The 20,540-nt window shown below is 41.0% G+C and overlaps 2 protein-coding genes across 4 annotated transcripts in view; both read right to left on the bottom strand.

Annotated features, from left to right (window-relative positions):
- The window catches only part of LOC134347111 (gastrula zinc finger protein XlCGF26.1-like), a 101,017-nt gene extending 88,414 nt beyond the window's left edge, over positions 1-12,603 (bottom strand). For 2 of the 3 annotated variants that reach the window (XR_010018082.1, XM_063049257.1), the window contains exon 1: positions 12,078-12,603. The gene's annotated coding sequence lies outside the window, so the exon portion shown is untranslated. The remainder of the gene's footprint in view (positions 1-12,077) is intronic. The other variant, XM_063049256.1, reaches the window with a different exon arrangement.
- Positions 12,604-17,693: 5,090 nt separating this feature from the next.
- The window catches only part of LOC134347113 (beta-1,3-galactosyl-O-glycosyl-glycoprotein beta-1,6-N-acetylglucosaminyltransferase 4-like), a 166,687-nt gene continuing 163,840 nt past the window's right edge, over positions 17,694-20,540 (bottom strand). The window contains exon 4 of the transcript XR_010018084.1: positions 17,694-18,672. The gene's annotated coding sequence lies outside the window, so the exon portion shown is untranslated. The remainder of the gene's footprint in view (positions 18,673-20,540) is intronic.

Genomic DNA, 20,540 nt, shown 5'->3' on the forward strand with positions numbered 1-20,540 from the left:
TGGGACCTGGATAGAAAATACTCTGAGGCACCCACTGCGGAATTATATAAAAGCCGGGTTGATTTGGAAGCGAAGTTTAATCTTCTATCTACAAACCTATCAGAACAATTAATTCTTAAGACACGTGGCCTCTATTATGAATATGGTGACAAGGCGAGCCGGCTTATGGCTCATCAGTTGAAACGTCAAGCTGCATCACGACTTGTTCCTCAGGTAAGAGACATGCACCAGAACTTGACAAGCAATCCAAAAGAGATTAATAACATCTTTGCAACTTTTTATTCCTCTCTGTATGCCTCAGAGTTCCCCTCAGATAAAACAAATATGGAACGTTTTTTAGATAATTTAGAAATACCAACTCTTGAACCAGAGGAAGTGGAGAACCTAGATCGGGCTCTTGGGCAGGAAGAGATTAATAATGCCATTATGGCTATGCAGAGTGGTAAGTCCCCAGGTCCTGATGGTTATCCAATAGAATTTTATAAGAAATTTAAGGATAAGCTCACACCGGTCCTTCTAGAAGTGTTTCAGGAATCTTTCGAGAATGGCTCCTTACCCCCTTCTCTTTCACAGGCAGCTATTTCACTACTTCTTAAAAAGGACAAGGACCCGACTCAATGTGGATCATATTGCCCCATTTCACTTTTGAATGTAGATGTGAAAATTTTGGCTAAAGTGCTTGCATGTCGTTTAGAACATCCCCTTCCCAAGATAATTTCAGATGATCAAACAGGTTTTATTAAAAATCGCTATTCTTTTTTTAATATCCGTCGACTGGCTGATGTGGTTTATTCACTGAGTGATTCTCCAAGTCCAGAGGTTGTTATCGCCTTGGACGCGGAGAAGGCATTTGATAGAGTGGAATGGGTATACTTATTTAGTGTTTTGGAGAAATTTGGATTTGGCAGAATATTTATAGCTTGAGTTAAGCTATTATACCACTCTCCTTTAGCGTGTATACAGACAAATTATTTTCGATCTGGCTATTTCCCATTAACACGTGGCACTCGCCAAGGCTGCCCACTGTCCCCTCTTCTTTTTGCAATTGCAATTGAGCCTCTTTCTATTGCAATTAAGTCAACTACATTATTTCAAGGTGTTAGAAGAGGGGACATGGAACACCGTGTTTCCCTATATGCTGATGACCTCTTACTTTATGTTAGCGACCCTATAGGTAGTAGTCCTGCTATTGTGTCATTATTAGGTCAATTTGGAGCCTTCTCTGGCTATAAACTGAACTTTCAAAAAAGCAAATGCTTTCCCATTAATAACTTGGCCCTACAGATCCGACAGGAATCCTTGCCCTTTCCTTTATCTCAAGATGGTTTTGTATACCTAGGAATACATATTACTCGCTCTTTTACATCTCTGTTTGAAGCTAACTACAGGCCTCAGGTTAGCCAAATGAAGGCTGATTTCGAGAGATGGCGCAGTTTACCCCTTACTATAGCTGGGAGAATTCAGTCAGTGAAAATGACTATACTTCCTAGATTTCTCTATTTGTTTCAGTGTTTGCCAGTTTTCTTATCTAAGTTATTTTTTAAATCAGTTGATCAAGCTATAACCTCCTTTATTTGGGAAAATAAGGTCCCAAGGGTTAATAAGCGCATTCTTCAAAGAGGTCGTGACATAGGTGGAATGGGTCTTCCCAGCTTTATTCATTATTACTGGGCATCGAACATTCAAGAAGTATTATTCTGGCTTCACCGGCCAGATATAATCTGGTGCCTGCTTGAGTCATGGTCTTGCCACTCCTCGTCTCTCCCAGCTTTGGTGTATTCTTCCTTACCATTGAAATCCTCTCAATTCACACCTAACCCGGTTGTGCTCTCCACCCTCAAAATTTTTAATCAATTTCGCTGCCACTATAAGTTCATATCAGCTTCAGTTTTGGGCCCCATTCATAAAAACCATTTATTTCCTCCCTCCACATTCGATTCAGCTTTGAGACAATGGGGTTTGAACGGTCTTATGCGCATTAAGGATTTGTATACTGATAACATATCTGATAGTTTTGATAACCTGCGCGGTAAGTATGGCCTTCGGCATAATCATTTTTTTAAATACCTGCAGATTCGCCACTTTGTCAAGGAAAAATTTCCCTCTTTTCCTGTTCTACCACCTGCTATGTTATGGGAAAAATTCACTCTTACCTTTAACAATAAGGGGCTGATTTCTGAACTATACGCTCAGCTGATGTCTTTGGGAGTTCAAGATCTAAACAAAACTAAGAGTAGGTGGGAGGACGACCTCGGTATGGACCTTGCGGAAGAATATTGGGCAAAAGTATTGAATAGGGTTCATTTCTCATCATCATGTGCTAGACTGGGGCTCATACAATTCAAAGTTTTACACAGGGTACATTTAAGTAAAGCCAGACTGGCAGACATATACCCTGGGACAGACGCTGGCTGTGACAGGTGTTCCTTCTCTCCGGCTGGTTTAATACATGCATTTTGGTCATGCCCTCGGCTTGATGACTATTGGGCACTGGTTTTTAAAATTATCAGTGAGGTTTTGGGGGTGACACTGAGACCTTGCCCGCTTATAGCTGTACTTGGTGTGGCAGATGATGATTTGGGTTTAAATGCAAGCCAGTCGGATATCATTGCATTTACATCGCTATTGGCCCGTAGGAGAATTTTGCTGGTTTGGAAATCTGCCACTCCCCCAACTGCTGCTGCTTGGTTAGAAGATGTAATGTTTTTTCTGAAATTAGAAAAGATTAAATTCACTTTGAGGGGGTCTGTGAAAAAGTTCTATTCGAAATGGGGACCTTTCTTATCATATTTTGGGAGTCTTAAGGAATTACCTACTAGTTGAGGGCATTTGATTGTACTTAGGAAGTTGCCTCCCATTTAACACACTTATAATTTACCTCACAGGGTGGTTGATGAAATGTAAATATGAGTGTATTTTGGATCATCTGACATGCTGTAGATGTGTATGAGCTGTCGTATTGAAGTAGTGTGGGGGTACGGTTGTGAAATGTCCGTACTTGCATTTGTGAATGGTTGTGTTGTGAATATATTAGCTGCCATGATATGTTCGGGGAGGGCAGGTGGGGGGGGAGGTTTGTTTTGGGGGTACGATACTAATGCAAAATGGAGGAAAATGTAATCCATTATATATTCTGTATTGTGTCATTCCTTCAATAAAAACAAAAATTAAAAAAAAAAGATAGAAACTGTAGGGAACCTTGGCTTTCAAGAGATATTGAGACCCTGGTGAAGCACAAAACGGAGTTGCATAACAGAGATAGGCAGGCAGGTTCTTATGGAGTATAAGAAATGCAAGAGAACACACAAGAAATAAATCAGGATGGCTAAAAAAAGGCATGATTGCCCTCACAGAAATGATGAAGGATAATCCTAAGGGATTCTAGAGATAGATTAAGAGCAAAAGTATTGCCAGGCACAAAGTTGGTCCTCTGGAAGACCAGAATGGTAATCCATGTTTGGAACCAAAGCAGACGGGGAAGGCCTTAAATACTTTTTTCATCTCTGTTTACTCAGGAGGACACAAGGTCTATGGGAGTGTGGAAAAGTGGCATTAACAATTAACATCATAGACCCTGTACAGATTGAAGAAGAGGAGATGTTTGCTATCCTGAAGCAGATTAGGATGCATAAATCTCCAGGGCATGACAAGGTGCTCCCTCGGACCCTATGGGAGGTAAGTGCAAACATTGCCGGGCCCCTAGCAGAGATAATTCAATCATCCTTGGTGACAGGGGGAGGTGCCAAAGGATCGGAGAACACCCTATGTTGTTTCGCTGTTTAACATAGACCATAGAAATCAGCCCTCAAAGTTGTGCCAACCATGTAACCTACTCTAGAAACTGCCTAGAATTTCCCTAACGCATAGTCCTCTATTTTTCTAAGCTCCACGTACCTGTCTAAGATTCTCTTAAAAGACCCTATTGTATCTGCCTCTACCACTGCCGCTGGCAGTCCATTCCATGCATCCACCCCTCTCCATGTGAAAAACTTACCCCTGACATCCCCTTGGTACACATTTTCAAGCACCTTAAAACCATGCTCCCTCGTGTTAGCCATTTCAGCCCTGAGAAAAAGCCTCTGGCTATCCACATGATCAATGCCCTTCATCATCTTATACACCTAAAAAAGGCTCTAAACATAAACAAGGAAATTATACATTGATTTGAGGATTTGTACGAAGTATATACAATTATGAGGCTATAGATAGGGTAAATGCAAGCAGGCTTTTTCCACTGAGGTTGGGTGGGATGACAACCAGAGGGCATGGGTAAGTGGGGAAGGTGAAAATTTAAGGGGAACATGTGAAGAAACTCTTCACTGAAATGGTCGTGACAGTGTGGAATGACATGCCAGCACGTAGTTCAAGCCAGCTCAATTTCACCATTTAAGAGAAGTTTGGATAGGTACCTGGATGGTAAGGGTATGGAGGGCTGTGGTCCCAGCACAGGACGTTGCATTAGAGAGTTTGGCATTGTCTAGATAGGCCGAATGGCCTGTTTCACGGAACATCTCCATGTCCCTATGACAGAGAAGCTGGCCAAACTTGATTGAAAGGGGAGACTGGTAGGAATGACGATGGAACAGCAATGACTGTAGTTCCTGGCAGCAATTCGGGAAGTGAGTGATAGATACATCCCGAAGAAGTGGAAGCATTGGAAAGGCAGCAGGACACAACCATGGCTGAAATAAGAAGCCAAAATGAACATAAAAGCCAAAGAGAGGGCAAATAATAAAACAAAAACTATTGAAAAGTTTTTAGAAACCACCAAAAGACAACAGATTCGGAGCAAGAAGGCTGTGGATGAAAGACTAAAGAATTACGGAGAGAAAGCAGTTTAACTACTCGGGGTAAAAGACAGGCAAGACTGCGTAGGCGCATGACATCAGCTAGTACAGTGGGAAAAGTTTAAAAAGAAGACCGCCATATCCAGCAGTCAGTGTCCGGAGTGGGCAGCAGAGTGAGAGGGTAGCAGAGTGATAGGGCTTTGGCTCAACGGGCTTAGGCTGTAACGAGGCAAGGTAGGTTTAATTGTGTTTACTGAGGAAAGGAAGTTGTATGCGTGTGAAGCCAGTTTTCTGTGCTCTGTGTCAGATGTGGGAGGTCCTGGAGTTTCCCAGCCTACCGGACAGCCATATCTGCACCCGGTGTGTCGAGCTGCAGCTCCTAAGGAACTGAGTTAGTGAACTGGAGGTGCAGATCGATGACCTTCGTCTGGTGAGTGAGAGTGAGGAGGTGATAGAAAGGAGTTTTAGGCAGGTGGTCACACCGGGGCCATGGGAGGCAGACCAGTGGGTCACAGTCTGGAGAGGGAAGGGGAAGAGTCAGGTACTTGAGAGTACCCCTCGACAATAAGTACTCCTGTTTGAGTACGAGTGGAGGGGGGGGACAGCCTACCTGGGGGAAGCAACACTGGCACAGAAGGGTAGGGAAAGAGGATGGCAGCCGTGATAGGGGACTCTATAGTTAGGGGGTCAGACAGGCAATTCTGTGGACGTAGGAAAGAAACTCTGATGGTAGTTTGCCTCCCAGGTGCCAGGGTCCAGGATGTTTCAGATCGTGTCCATGATATCCTGCAGTGGGAGGGAGAACAGCCAGAGGTCGTGGTACATATTGGTACCAATGACATAGGTAGGAAAAGGGAAGAGGTCCTGAAACAAGACTACAGGGAGTTAGGAAGGAAGCTGAGAAGCAGGACCGCAAAGGTAGTAATCTCGGGATTACTGCCTGTGCCACGTGACAGTCAGTATAGGAATAGAATGAGGTAGAGAATAAATGCGTGGCTGAGGGATTGGAGCAAGGGGCAGGGATTCAGATTTCTGGATCATTGGGACCTCTTATGGGGCAGATGTGACCTGTACAAAAAGGCCAGGTTGCACTTGAATCCCAGGGGGACCAATATCCTGGCGGGGAGGTTTGCTAAGGCCACTGGGGAGAGTTTAAACTAGAATTGTTAGGGGGTGGGAACCGAACTGAAGAGACTGGGGAAGAGCCAGTTGGCTCACAAATAGAGAAAGCTTGGAGACAGTGTCTGAGGGAGGATAGGCAGGTGATAGAGAAGGGACACACTCAGACGGACGGTTTGAGATGAGTCTATTTTAACATAAGGAGTATTGTGCACAAAGCGGAACAGCTTAGAACGTGGATCAGAACTTGAAGCTATGATGTAGTGGCCATTACAGAGACTTGGATGGCTCAGGGACAGGAATGGTTACATCAACAGCCGGGTTTTGGGTGTTTCAGAAAAGACAGGGAGGGAGGCAAAAGAGGTGGGGGCGCGGCACTGTTAATCAGTGATAGTGTCACGGCTGCAGAAAAGGTGGACGTCATGGAGGGATTGTCTACGGAATCTCTGTGGGTGGAGGTTAGGAACAGGAAGGGGTCAATAACTTTACTGGGTGTTTTTTATAGGTCGCCCAATAGTAACAGGGTTATCGAGGAGCAGATAGGGAAACAGATCCTGGAAAGGTGTAATAATAGCAGAGTTGTCGTGATGGGAGATTTTAATTTCCCAAATATCGACTGGCATCTCCCTAGAGCAAGGGGTTTAGATGGGGTGGAGTTTGTTAGGTGTATTCAGGAAGGTTTCTTGACACAATATGTAGATAAGCCTACAAGAGGAGAGGCTGTACTTGATTTGGTATTGGGAAATGAACCTGGTCAGGTGCCAGGTCTCTCAGTGGGAGAGCATTTTGGAGATAGAGATCACGATTCTATCTCCTTTACCATAGCATTGGAGAGGGATAGGAACAGACAGGTTAGGAAAGCGTTTAATTGGAGTAAGGGGAAATATGAGGCTATCAGGCAGGAAATTGGAAGCTTAAATTGGGAACAGATGTTCTCAGGGAAAAGTATGGAAGAAATGTGGCAACTGTTCAGGGGATATTTGTGAGGAGTTCTGCATAGGTATGTTCCAATGAGACAGGGAAGTTATGGTAGGGTACAGGAACCGTGGTGTACAAAAGCTGTAATAAAGCTAGTCAAAAGGTTCAGACAGTTAGGTAATGTTAGGGATCTAAAAGATTATAAGGCTAACAGGAAGGAATTTAAAAAGGAAATTAGGAGAGCCAGAAGGGGCCAAAAGAAGGCCTTGGCAGGCAGGAATAAGGAAAACCCTAAGGCATTCTACAAGTATGTGAAGAGCACGAAGATGTAAAAGAATAGGACCTATCAAATGTCACAGTGGGAAAGTGTGTATGGATCCGGAGGAAATAGCACGGGTACTTAACGAATACTTTACTTCAGTATTCACTATGGAAAAGGATCTTGGAGATTGTAGTGCAAACTTGCAGCAGACTGAAAAGATTGAGCATGTAGATATTAAGAAAGAAGATGCACTGGGGCTTTGGGAAAGCATCAAGTGGGATAAGTCGCCGGGACCAGATGAGATGTACCCCAGGATATTGTGGGAGGCAAGGGAGGAGATTGCTGAGCCTCTGGCGATGATCTTTGAATCATCAATGGGGACGGGAGAGGTTCCAGACGGGAGGGTTGTGGATGTTGTTCCTTTATTCAAGAAAAGGAGTGGAGATAGCCCAGGAAATTATAGACCAGTGAGTCTTACTTCAGTGGTTGGTAAGCTGATGGAGAAGACCCTGAGAGGCAGGATTTATGAACATTTGGAGATATATGATTAGGAATAGTCAGCATGGCTTTGTCAAGGGCAGGTCGTGCCTTACGAGCCTGATTGAATTTTTTGAGGATGTGACTAAACACATTGATGAAGGAAGAGCAGTAGATGTTGTGTATATGGATTTTAGCAAGGCATTTGATAAGGTACCGCACGCAAGGTTTATTGAGAAAGTAAGGAGGCATAGGATCCAAGGGGACATTGCTCTGTGGATCCAGAACTGGCTTGCACACAGAAGGCAAAGGGTGGTTGTACACAGGTCATATTCTGCATGGAGGTCAGTGACCAGTGGTGTGCCTCAGGGATCTGTTCTGGGACCCTTCCTCTTCGTGATTGTTATAGATGACCTGGATGAGGAAGTGGAGGGATGGGTTAGTAAGTTTGCTGATGACACAAAGGTTGGAGGTGTTTTGGATAGTGTGGAGGGCTGTCAGAGGTTACAGAGGGACATATGACAGGATGCAGAAGTCAGCTGAGAAGTGGCAGATGGAGTTCAACCCAGATAAGTGTGAAGTGGTTCATTTTGGTAGGACAAATATGATGGCAGAATATAGTATTAATGGTAAGACTCTTGGCAGTGTGGAGGATCAGAGGGATCTTGGGGTCCAAGTCCATAGGACGCACAAAGTAGCTGCGCAGGTTGACGCTGTGGTTAAGAAGGCATACGGTGTATTAGCCTTCATTAATCGTGGAATTGAATTTAGGAGCCCAGAGGTAATGTTGCAGCTTTAGAGGACCCTGGTCAGACCCCCACTTGGAGTACTGTGCTCATTTATGTTCATCTCGCTATAGGAAGAATGTGGAAGCCACAGAAAGGGTGCAGAGGAGATTTACAAGGATGTTGCCTGGATTGAGGAGCATGCCTTATGAAAACAGGTTGAGTGAACTCGGCCTTTTTTCCTTGGAGCGACGGAGGATGAGAGGTGACCTGATAGAGGTGTATATGATGATGAGAGGCATTGATTGTGTGGATAGTCAGAGGCTTTTTCCCAGGGCTGAAATGGTTGCCACAAGAGGGCACAGGTTTAAGGTGCTGGGGAGTAGGTACAGAGATGAAGTCAGGGGTAAGTTTTTTACTCAGAGAGTGGTGAGTGTGTGGAATGGGCTGCTGGCAACAGTGGTGGACGCAGATATGATAGAGTCTTTTAAGAGACATTTGGATAGGTACATGGAACTTAGAAAAATTGAGGGCTATGGGGGGTTCTAGTAATTTCTAAGGCAGGGACATGTTTCGCACAACTTTGTGGACCGAAGGGCCTGTGTTGTGCTGTAAGTTTTCTATATTTCTAAAAAAAAAAATCAGATATGCTCAGGGCATTGAATTATGATTCGTAGTCATTAATGAGTCTTGGTTGGACCCAATAGTCTGAGGCATTTGTTGGAACAAAATACCTGGGGCCTCAATGTCTCTTGAAAACCAAGGTTCCCTGCACCAGTTACCTTTCAACTTTTATTCTGGCAGTCTCATACAAACTCTACACACTCAAAATTACACTTCTGAAGGACGCCCAATTACCAAGTACTCCTTTGCCAGAAAACATCCTGTCCCAATTCACACTTGTCAGATCCTTTCTGATAACATCAAAATTGACCTTTCTCCAAGTTAGACTCTCAACCTGTGTTCCAGACCTCTCTTTTTCCATATTTAGTTTGAATCTTATGGCATTATGATCACGAGATACAAAGTGTTCCCATACACTAATTTCTGTCAGTAGCCCAGGATCATTTCCTAATCGCTTATTGTACACTTCTACATTGAGAATTCTACATGCTGATTAAGGACACACTTGACAAACTCTACCCCAGCTAGTCCTTTTACAGTATGGGAGACCCAGTCAATATTTGCAAAGTTAAAATCACTTACTATATCAACATTTGTTTCTTGGCATAGTCTGCAATCTCTCTACAAATTTGTTCCTCTAAATCCCTCAGTCTGTTGGATGCAACCAAGTCCCAGTAATGGCGAGAATATCATGATTCCATGCCCTGAGCTCATCTGGCTTTCCTTATGATGGTTCATGCATTGAGATATACACGCCCAGCACATTCATCACACCATGCTCAACCTTCAGATTGCTGACTTTGTCTGAACAACATCTGACTGGGTGTCAAGAAAGCAACCTCTCCCTCAATGTCACAAAAACAAGGGAACTGGTTGTGGACTACTGAAGGAATGGAGACAGGCTAACCCCTATTGACATCAATGGACCTGGGGCTGAGAGAGTGGTCTGTATATACTGACTGTGTGGTATGTGGCTATGCGCCCCTTTCACCTCAGATGGTTGAAGAAGTTTGGTATGGGTCCCAAATCCTAAGAACTTTCTACAGGGGCACAATTGAGAGCATCCTGACCGGCTGCATCACTGCCTGGTATGGGAACTGTACTTCCCTCAATCGCAGGACTCTGCAGAGAGTGGTGCGGACAGCCCAGCACATCTGTAGATGTAAACTTCCCACTATTCAGGACACTTACAAAGACAGGTGCGTAAAAAGGCCCAAAGGATCACTGGGGACCCGAGTCACCCCAACCACAAACTGTTCCAGCTGCTACCATCCGGGAAACGGTACCACAGCATAAAAGCCAGGCCCAACAGGTTCCTGGACAGTTTCTTCCACCAGGCCATCAGACTGATTAATTCATGCTGATACAACTGTATTTCTATGTTATAATGACTGTCCCATGTACTATTTATTATAAATCTATTAGAAATTACACATTGCATATTTAGATAGAGAAGTAATGTAAAGATTTCTATTCCTCATGTATATGAAGGATACAAGTCATTTCAATTCACCCTCTCCATTATCTGTTCTTGCATTCTGACTCCAATCCCTCCTGCAACTTTAGTTTAACCACCTCCACACCTCCCCCTGCCCCCACCGCACACCAGCACTAGCAATCCTTATCATGAGGATATTAGACCTCTGCTAGTTTTAATTCCCTAACTAACACATCCCCTATCGGCCCTTTGACATTCCTCTGCTAGGTAATCCCCCCGAACAGTTTCTAAAGTGGTCTAGCTGTTGTTGTGTGGGATGGCTACAAGAGTACTCTGCGATGGCTATTTAACCTCATTCCCCTTCCTGACTCTCACCCAGTTTCCTGTGTCCTGCACCTTGGGTGCAACTCACCTCTCTTCATGTCATATCTATCACCCCCTTCGACTCCCAGATGATCTGGAATTCATCCATTTCCAGCTCCAACTCCCTAATGTGCAGGATTACAAGCTGCAGCTGGATGCACATCTTGTAGGTGACGGTGTCAGAAACAATGTAATTCTCCCCACTTTCCCACCAATGTTCCCTCTAATTTGTAATGACAGGTGTACTTGTGCTGTGCAATTTTTACCCAGTGACAACACCATGTGTACATGAATTTTAAATAGAGAGGTATTTATTTTAACAGCTTGCAAATCACTGTTGATAAGAACTTTGATATCCTCTGGGTTTGATCAAGTTCATCTGCACGCTCACACAACCTATATAGCAGACCTCTAGAGGGTTATGAAGGATTTTTTCACTCCAGCTTTTGCACACCGTCCATATCTGATTTGCTTCCTAAATGATGCTTTAAAAAGTCAGATTTCCAAATATCACTCCACTTCCTCCCGCTTGCAAATTCTCCAGCAACTTTTTCATTGCCACAATACACACAGGTAACACCAGTTTCTGTATTATACATAAATATTTCCCCTGAACACTCCCACAGGTGACTGATGTTGGTGAATTCATTGGGGGCAATGCCAATGAATATGAAGGGAAGGGCAGTAGTTTGTCTCATTGGAGTCCGGCACATTTCTGATGTGAAAGCTACTTGTTGCCCAGGACAAAGGTGTTCGATATCATTAAGTCAGATATCCCACCTCTCCTGGAAGTTCTGGGAGTCTCCCGCATATTGATAGCGGCTCCTTGATGCCTGCAAATTATATACAATATCCCGGAAACTGACTTTTTGGAGAGCGAGCCAGCGAGAGGGAGAGGGCGAGGGGGAGGGAGAGAGACAGACGTAGCGAGAGAGTGACAGAGAGAGCATCCTGATCGGTCTCCCTTTGTGCTAATGATCTATGGAAAAAGAGCACCAATGCTGTGTTCCTCCAGCATTTTGTGTATGTTGCTTGGATTTCCAAAATCTGCAGATTTTCTCGTTTGTGATTGGAGATACAACAAAGGTGATTTTCTTTAACAGCTGATGTAAAAGATTTTGTTCCCTTTCTCCGAGTTCCTAATCCTTGTAGTTAGACAGCTGGAGCTCAGCTCTGTCTGAGAGATCCATCATTTCCCATTCCCTCATCAGCCTGAAGCTCCCCGGGGCCGTGTACGGATCGTGGAGCTAAGAGAGAGGGATGAGAACAGGACTGTCCTGGGATTACGGGCTATGCTGTTCGGAGCTCGCAGCAATTGTCCCGAATTTGGTGTTGAAAAATCCCGCCCGCAAACCAACTCTTACCTGGAGCCGATTTCTCGAGGCCTTTTGAGTACTGTGCGCATGCGCGATATCCGAGCGCATCCGCAACCCTGACGCCTGCGCATTTGATCGGTGCTTCAGCGATGACGATAATTGTTACGCAGAGCTTTCTGGGTAATTACGGTGCCATTAAAGGTGCCTGCAACCACTGGTTGTATGTCCATACCTGTTTTTTTTTGTGTAGAAAACTCAGCAGCTCTTTTAATGCAGAAAGCAGCTCCCATAAACAATGCACTTAATATCAGCAAACTTTCCGCGTGTCTAATGCCAAAGTAGAACCTTTTTACAAATGCAGATATAAAACACAAGGGATTCTGCGGTTGCTGGAAATGTAGACACATACACACAAAATACTGAAGGAACTCTGTAGTTCAGGCAGCAACTGAGCAGAGGAGTACACAGTCTATGCATGCTGAAGGGGTCGGCCTAAACGTTGTCCATTTATTCCTCTCCACATTTACTGCCTGATCTGTTCATTTCCACCAGTAGTTTGCAAAAATTAACCAACTTTTTTTCGATCAACCAGTTTCCAAATGTTTCTGAGCTTTCACTTATAGCCACATCCTGCTGGTCTGATTCCTCATCCTCCTCCTTGTAAACTCTAGGCCCCATCTCTTTCTGGAGCCCCGAAGCCCTGACTCAGGCTGGCAGCTCTTTGGTTTCTGACTCTGATCCATCAAAGATTCACTCTCTAGTCTGCTGTCAGACCTTAGAGGTGCATTGTAACAACCCAGTTGTCTGAGGCACAGTCCTTTTAAATTAGTGAAAATAACCCAAAACGTTGAAAAGAGCAGGGAAGAAAGACTTTAACCACCTTAGTCCAAAGCCCTGGGGAACGTCAAAGCCATAGTGAGCTCTTTTCTTTTGAAATAATTTTATTATTATAATCCAAAATTAACAAGAGTACATCGAAGTAAGCAACACTTACAATGTCTCAAAAAAAACATTATCTGAAAGATCGAAAAATAATTTGGTGACAAAAAAAACACTACTAAGCAAGGAAAAGTGAGAAAAAAACCCATTAGGTATTCAACCCTGGAGCCATGTGTCATACAAAAAGCTTCTAAAGATAAACATCAAACTGCCAGCAAGGGAAAAAAAGTACCAAAAATTTACAATTAGATCATGGAGGAAATCTATCATTTAACTCAAATGATAGTAACAAGCAAATGAACCCCATCTTTTCTCAAAATCAAACATAGGTTCAAAGGTTGGACTTCTAATTTTCTTCAAACTAAGACATAGCATCACTTGAGAGAATCATTGTGACAAAATGGGAGCCGATGTATCCTTCCACTTCAACAAAATGGCCTTCCTAGCTATCAATATAACAAATGCAATAATATGTTGGTCAGACAAAGAGATACCTGGATATTTTGAGGAACTATTCCAAGAAGCACAGTTAATTTGTTAGGTTGTAAATTAATTTTAAGTGCTTTAGAAATTGTCAAAAAAAAACTGACTTCCAGAACTGTTCCAGTATAGAACAGAACCAAAACATGTGTGTCAGTGTAGCTGTCTTAGTATTACATCTATCACAATAACTATCAACATTAGGGAATATTTTAGACAATCTCTTCTTCGTCAAATAGTAATGATGTACAATTTTAAATTGAGTCAGTGAATGACTAGCACAGATCGAAGAAGAGTTAACCAGCTTCAGATCCATGTCAAATCCTCCATCATAAAAGTCAACTTAAGTTCCTTTTCCCAATCTTGTTTAATCTTAAATAAGGGACACTTATCCCATTGTAATATTAAATTATAAATTCTTCCAATGGAACCCTTTGTCAAAGGGTGCATACTCATAATAGTATCTAACTAATATGTAAGGAAAATTACTTAAATATTTTTGTAAGAAATGTCTAACTTGAAGGTATTGTAAAAAGTGTAAATATGAAAGAGAATATTTATCAACTAATTGTTCAAAAGACATCAGTCTAATCCTCTTTAAATAAATCCAAAAAAGAATTAATACCTTTATTTTTCCAAAGTAAAAAAATTGGATCACTCAAAGAAGGCTTAAAAAAGTAACTTCGATAAATTAAACTACAAAGTTTAAAATATTAAGATTTGAAAAATTGAAGAACTGGAGCCAAGTTTGTAAAGAATGCTTAATCACAAGGTATAAATTTAAATTAGTGACTTTAGCTAATTATATAGGTAAAGCAGCTCCCAATAATGAGGTTAAGCAAAACTGTTCCACAGCTTTCAATTCCAAGTCTACCCAAATTGGCCGATCGTTCTTATCAACCCAATGTAACCAAAAGGACATGTATCACACATTAACAGCCCAGTAATACATTCTTAAATTAGGCAAAGTGAGACCTCCATCCTTTTTCAGCTTTTGTAAGTGACGTTTACTAGTTCTTGGTCTTTTATTATTCCAAATAATAGAATCAATCTGATCAAAAAATTTCTTAGTCAGAAAAACAGGGATGTTCTGAAATAAATATAAAAATTTTGGTAAAATCATCATTTTGATTATATGGATGCGACCAACAAGTGAAAATGTATGTGAACTCCATCTACTAAATAAGTACTTCATAGAATCTACCAAGGGAACAAAATTAGCTTTATATAGATCCTTATATTTTTAGCGATTGTAACACCTGAATAAAAGAATCCGTGACTTTGAAAGGAGTACAGTATTATCATATATAGAAACAGATTCATTTAAAGGAAACAGTTCACTTTTACTAAAGTTTATTTTATATCCTTAAAAATCTCCAAATTCATTAAATAGTTTTAGCAAGGCAGGAATAGATTCCTCGGGATTGGATATATAAACGAGTAAATCATCAGCCTAAAGAGAAATCTTATGAATGGTCTCATTTACAAAAATCCCATAAATATCTTTAGCTTCACAAAGAGCAATAGCAAGGGGTTCTAATATTAAATTAAATAACAAAGGAATTAATGGACAACCTTGTCTTGTCCCCTGTGAAAAAAAGGAGACCTACAGTTATTAGTAATAATAGTAAGAATAGGAGTTTTGTATATCATTCCAATCCAATTATTAAAATTAACACCAAAGCCAAATTTCTCTAAAACATTAAATAAATATTTCCATTCAACTCAATTGAACGCTTTTTCAGCATCCAAAGAGACGACGCATTGCGGAGTTTTAAAAGAGGACGAATATATAATGTTAAGTCATCTTCGAACATTTGAAAAAGAGTAATGACCCTTTATAAAGCCTGTTTGATCCTTAAAAATAATTTTACCCAAAATATTCTCCAACCGATTGGCCATTGTCTTTGACAGAATCTTAGCATTGACATTCAATAATGAAATAGGTCTATATGAGGCACAATCAGTAGGATCTTTATCCTTTTTAAGAATTAAAGAAATAGAAGCCTCATAAAAAGTAGAGGGTAAATCACCTTTCACAAAAGAATCCTTAAACATTTCCAACATATACGGAGAAAGCAATTTTCCAATTTTTTTATAAAATTCTACAGGATAGCCATCGAGTCCAGGGGCCTTACCAGATTGCATTGAAAAAATAGCTTTATGAATTTCAGCTTCAATAATTTGGGCATCAAGAGTTTTTTGATCCTCAACAGAAATTTTAGGGAAAGCAACTTTTCATAAGAAAGCATTCATTTTAGAAGAATCTACTGGACATTGAGATTTATAAAGTTCAGTATAAAAATCTTGAAAAATCTTATTAATTTCTTCATATTCCCAAGCCAGAGTACCATCTTTCCTACGGATTTTCAAAATTTGCCTTTTGGCTCTAGCCGTTTTTAATTGAGATGCAAGCAGTTTGTTATTTTTATCTCCAAACATATAACATTGGCTCTTTAACAAGCAAATAGTCTTTAATAGGATGTTAATAATAGATTATATTGTGATTGGAGTTCCACCCCTTGTTTGAATAAATCAATATTAGGGGAAATTGCATAAATTATCTAAGTCTTTAATTTGTTTTGAAATCTTATCTAATTCTACTTTAGTCTGTTTTTTAAGTTTAGCTGAATAAGAAATGATCTGACCACGTAAAGATGCTTTAAATGTATCCCATATGATTAATTTAGACATATCCCTCTATCATTAAAAAGAAAAAAAATATTTTATCTGAGTTTCAATGAAGCTGACAAAGTCATTGTTTTGCAATAATGTCTGAGCCATGTGGCATGGTGGGCGGGCAAGAATGACATCATCAAATTCAAAAGACAAACTCAGAGGCGCATGGTCAGATATAGCAACAGCGTCATATTCACAATTTTTAACACTAGGCAAGAAGTGAGGATCAATTATAATATAATCGATCCTTGAATTTTTTTTATAAACGTGAAAAAAAAGAATATTCTCTGTTATCAGGGTGTAGATATCTCTATAATTTGATCAATCCAAGATCAGTCAAAAAGGAGTTAATAAGTGACATGGAGTGATTTGGAAGTTGCTGAGTGGTTGAGCTCTTGTCAATCAAAGGATTTAAACAACAGTTAAAATCCCCACCCATTATCAACATATATTCATTTAAATCAGGCAGTAAAGCAAATACCTTTCTAAAAAAAGAAGGATCATCTAAATTAGGACCGTACAAATTGACCAAAACAACTTTTCTGTTACAGATTACTCCTTTAACAATTAAAAAGCTACCATTAAAATCTGACTCAATATCCTCTTTCGTAAATATATTGGATTTAATAAAGATGGACGTGCCCTTATTTTTACTCTGAGAAGTGGAGTGAAATTGCAAACCCCTCCACCATCCAAAAAATCTATTTTGATCTCCCTCCCTGATACGTGTCTCTTGGGCAAAAAATTACATCAGGTTGGAATCGGTTAATGATTTTAAAAGTCTTCTTCTGTTTTATAGGATGATTCCAACCACGTACATTCCAACTTATTACATTAATCTGTTTAAATACCATACTATAATTTTATTCTACTTTACACATGCGCAGAGCACATACCAATACGGGATGATCAAAAATGGCGGCGATGAAGAACACAACCACATAGAAAACACGCATGCTCTGGAACCACCCAATGGGAAAAAACCCCTAAATCTAACCCCACCCTCCTCACCCCATAGCCCCAAATATGCAGGTGCCCGATGATAGAATACGAAGCCAGGGACTGCTCTGTCTGTACAAAAAAAAATTTAAAGATTCTCTCTCCCTCCCCCAGTTTAAAAAAAACAAAACCCACTCACCTTGTAAGAGGAACAACAAAGTCTCAACAAAGAAAAGTGTTCTACAAACTATCCTATGTTGATATTTAATCTTTTTTTAAACAAGAAAGAACTGAAATAATGTTATCTCTTAAAAAGAAAAACAAGCGCCATTTTAAAATTTAACATTAAATCCCCAAAAAAAGCTTTAAATTTGGTTATAAGACGCTATAATAAAGCAGAAAAAAAGTTAATAGCATATTTAACCCAACTAAATTTTCAAAAATACCAACTAGTAATATTATAAGTGATTGAACCCTCCCCTAAATATATATATATAGAAGCCCCATTAGTAGGAAAAACTACCGATTAATTAAGAAAGAAACAAAAAAAAACATCAAACCATATATTAGGTTAAAGGAATAAGTCCCTTTATCTTCTTTTTCTCAGTTGAATGTCCGAATAACCATTTAAACAGTCATACTTGAACCATAGATCTTCTTTCCAAAAAAAAACCAATAATATACAATAATGAACAAATCTCCTTATCTTCTTTTAATAGTTTCTCAATGAAATATTCAAATAACCTTCATAAATCTTCTTTCCAAAATGCCAATAATATACAGATAACCAAGCAAGCTTCCAGACAGTTCATTCGGCAGCAGAAGCAGATATAGTTTGAATGAACTCCAGCGCAGCTTTTGGATCAAAAAAATGTATGAGGAGGAGAATTAGGAGGAAAAACTTTAATTCTTGTCGGATAATGCAAGGAAGGGAACAGTTTCCTATCATATGCCTGTTTCATTACCGGAGCAAATCCTCATGAAAACGGAGCTCAGGTTCCTTAAATCTAAAAACTCTCTGTTTTCTTGCCTGTCGCATTATTTGATCTCTAATTTTAAAGTGATGAAAGCAAACCAAAACAGACCTTGGTTTATTTGGATCTTTAGATTTTGAAGTAAACGCCCTGTGTGCTCTTTCTATGTAGGCGGCTGTGATAATATAGTAGGAAATAAGGTATGAAAAAGCTTACCAAATTAAGCAGTTAAATCTCCATCTTCAGCTCCTTCTTGCAGCCCAACAATTTGTATATTCCTTCGGCAACCTAGTTTCCAGGTCTATAATCTTATTTTGGTATCTTTCCAAACAAGTTGTAGCTTCAAACAATTTATGCTTAGTTATCTTCAATTCCTCTTCGTGTGTAATAACTTCAGTTCCAGGTCTTTAAGTTTTCCCAGAAATGACTTCATTTCGTTACTATTCTTTTACAGTTGGTCTTTAATTGACCCATTCTGATCTTTAATTGAATTCAGTGTCCGAATTATATCTTCAGCCCATGGTGGCATTTCATCAGATCTTTCATTTTGCATCTTTCCTTTCCCATTACCTTTATCACTTGGTTCAGACAAGTTCTTCCCACTCCTCATAGACATAGACATATTGTTCTCCCTGAAGAATCAGCAAATAAAAATTTTAAATTCGAAGTTTAAACTAGGGGGAAAGAAACAAAACTAAGAGCAGCACAAAAATTGCTGCTACTCCATTTACAGACAGGCACAGTCTCTCCAAAACCACAGTGAGCTCATTGTGTTATTCAGCCTGGAGAAAATCATGCAGGGAATTCATCAGGTGTATAAGATAATGAGAGTAATTGGTCGTGTGGATAGTCACAGGCTTTTTCCCAGGACGGAAATGGCTAACACGAGGTGGCATGGTTTTAAGGTGCTTGGAAGTCGTTGAATGGGAGATGTCAGAGGTAAGTTTTTTTACATAGAGAGTGGTGGGTGTGCGGAATGCACTGCCAGTGATGATGGTAGAGGCGAATACAATAGGGTATGCTAAGAGATTCTTAGATTGGTACATGGAGCCTAGAAAAATAGAGGGCTATGCAGTGGGGTAATTCTAGGCAGGTTATATAGTGGGTTACATGGTTGGCACGACATTGTGGGCCGAAGGGCATGTAATGTGTTGTAGATATACTGACATAGACCTTGCTGGTGGCATAGTGGCATCAGCGCTGGACTGCGGGGCGGGAGGTCCCAAGTTCAAATCCAGCCGGCTTCCCTGCACATTTTTCATCCATGCTGGGTTAAGAGCTGGTGACCTCTTTAAAAAAAATAAACTCATACGGCAGAAGGCAATGGCAAACCACTACTGTAACTTGCCTCATAAGTGATTTCCAGCAGATCTGGAAAAAAAAAATAACCCGTTCCGTGTGTGCGAAGAGACTCATTCAGTTAACCCACCTTGTGATGTTCCAGTGAGTTCACAATAAGTGGAGGCCACATTTCTGTTCAGAGTGAGCATTCACCACTGGCCTTGCAAAAGAGAAAACATCTGTTTCTCTCACCGGCTGTTGGAGGCATTTCCCACGTCAGGATGTATGAAATACTGACAGAAATTCTGTCTGTTCCCTGGACTGTAACATTGCCCGCTGCTGTATTCCTGTCTGAGATTTGCCCACACCCACCGTATTCAGAAGCTCCTTCTCCTTTCACTCAGGTGAAGATCTGCATGGTGAGCGGAGTGATTCGATCATTCCCGTTGTTAGGTCCCTGTGCTGGACCGGGTGAATTGTTCCATTGCTCAAGGTCGCTTTACCAGGAGGATTAATGACCCCATTTGATGGCACTTTATCTCTGCCCCTTTATCGCCCAAGTTTATTCCTCTGAACTATTGATGATTTGACTGCACGTGTACCATAAGGACAGAGCTTCAATGCGAAAGAGCCCAGTGAGCATACCTGTTTCCATTCTGACTCTGACTGACGTTGGTTGATTGTCCTTTTCTTGTCTGCCATCTGGGTGAAAGAAAACCACACCAGCTAGCAATGTTTTCTGCCAACCAGCCAATGCTCCACCCACGCTAGTAACTTCCCTGTAATTCCATGGGCTCTTATCTTGCTAAGCAGCCTCATGTGCAGCACCTTGTCAAAGTCCTTCTGAAAATCCAAGTACACAACGTTTACTGCATCTCCTTTGTCTACCCTACTTCTAATTTCCTCAAAAAATTGCAGTTGGTTTGTCAGGCAGAATTTTCCTTTCAGGAAACCATGCTGGCTTTGGTCTATCTTGTTATGTGCCTCCAGGTACTCCGTAATCTCATCCCTAACAAGCAATTCCAACAACATCCCAACCACTGATGTCAGGCTAACATGTCTATAGTTTCCTTTCTGCTAGCTCCCACCCTTCTGAAATAGCGGGGTAACATTTCCATACGCCAGTCATCAGGTACAATGCCAGAATCAGTCGATTCTTGAGAGATCATTGTTAATGCCTCCGCAATCTCTCCAGCTACATCTTCAGAACCCCAGGGTG

The sequence above is a fragment of the Mobula hypostoma genome, chromosome 5 (genome assembly GCF_963921235.1).
Source record: "Mobula hypostoma chromosome 5, sMobHyp1.1, whole genome shotgun sequence".
NCBI classification, from domain to species: domain Eukaryota; kingdom Metazoa; phylum Chordata; class Chondrichthyes; order Myliobatiformes; family Myliobatidae; genus Mobula; species Mobula hypostoma.